The sequence below is a fragment of the Octodon degus genome, unplaced genomic scaffold (genome assembly GCF_000260255.1).
Source record: "Octodon degus isolate 3935 unplaced genomic scaffold, OctDeg1.0 scaffold00033, whole genome shotgun sequence".
NCBI lineage: Eukaryota > Metazoa > Chordata > Mammalia > Rodentia > Octodontidae > Octodon > Octodon degus.
The window spans coordinates 10,754,963-10,756,696 of record NW_004524609.1 but is presented as its reverse complement, the minus strand read 5'-3'; positions in this window follow the sequence as shown (position 1 = coordinate 10,756,696).

Here is a 1,734-nt window from a genome sequence, read left to right as displayed (position 1 = left end):
GGGGTGGGCTTCTAGTTATTGGTGGTCCAAAGCTGGGATTATGGGTGTGAGTGCTACACCTTCCTTGGGGCAGGCAGCTGGCATACAATATAAGGGAGGCGGAGGCCAGCTCTCACTGCCCCTCCCTTTGCTTTTGTTGTTTTGCCGTCTCCTACCTCCATGAATGGCTGCCCTCTGCCGTGTGCTGCTCTGTCTTGGAGCCATCTGAGTATGGACTGAAACCTCCACAAACTGTGCCCTCGATAAACTATTCCTTCCTCAGTTTTGGGTTTTAGGCATTTTGCCTCAGCAATGAGAGAGAAGTAACCAAGAGAATACATACACATGATTGATCAAACAGTATAAGCACAAACAATTTTTTCAATGAACTAAAAGAAGTCAGTAGAAGTAACTTATGTATAATATATATTTCCTCTTCCTTCTCCCCTCCTCCTCCTCTCGTCCTGTTCCTCCTTCTCCTCCTCTTCCTTTCCTCTTCCTTCTTTTCTCCCTTCACTAATCCAAGTTTTCCTTTCTTTTTGAGAAATTTCTCCTTTTAATAATATCTATTGCAGATTTGGGGTCCAGGTTCTTACACTAGGGAGACAATACAAGGTTTCCACATGTGAGTTTGATTTATGTCACTTATGAGTATGTTCTCTAGTTGTATCCATTCACATATAAAAACCTCAAGTTTATCTTCTTTATAGCTGAATAGTACTCCATTATATAAAAATACCACCTACAAAATAGAGCACATTGTTATACAGGTTTGAGAATTTATTATTTTCATTTTATTTTATTCTGCATTTTTAGGGAAGGGCCTACAAGGTGTTCAGGGTCTCACCACTAGATTGGACTTGTAGTGATTCTCCTGTTTACAACCTCCCAAGTGCTGGGATTAAAGGCACACACCACCACACCACACGCAGTCTCAGTGGCCATCTCAGTGCACTCTGGGGATGGGGCCAACATGGCAGGCCCTGGAATCAAACCCCTGACCCCTGCGCCTGCTTGCAGGTGCTTTAATCTGCTGAGCTATTTGCCAGTCCAGGTTTGAGAATTTAAATATCTAGTGCCTGCAATTTCAGGATACATCATTGCTTCATTGCAGACCTGTGAAAAAATACTTCAAAAGCAAATGTCTTCCAGGTGTAATTTGAGGGTTTAATCACACTAGTCGACGGATACAGTATTTCTTTCTTGTTTGGTGAGTGTGTAGGCTTTACTCAATGCTAGAAAGAGACAACATTCCAGTGTTTTATGTATGAAGCATGTTGTATTTTTTAAATAAAATTATTCAGACATGCAAAAAGCTTCAGTATATAAATTCTGTGTCATAGTAGGGAAACTTATGAAATGAAAAGTGTGACTATTCTCAGGAAGAAGAGCAGCTCTAGGCTTCCCTCTGTGAAAATTTGTAAGCAATTGGAAAAGGGTGAGAAATGGAATCAAAGCAAGAGGCAAACCTTTTCAGAATGAGAGAAGTTCAAAAGTATAATTCTGAGGGCCACTTTGATCGCTAAGTGGACTAAGCACTTGCTTAGGCAAGAGCAGGGACCAGGGATTGATCCCTGGCACCACGCCGGCCCCATCTCTGCGTGCACTGAGCAGCTGCTGAGTCCGGGTGTGGTGACACATGCTTGTAATCCTAGCACCGGGGAGGCTGGAAACAGGAGGATCATTATAAGGCTGAGCTGTGTAGTGAGACCCTGTCCCAAATGCATTTTTTAAAAAAGCATACAGAGTTAACTC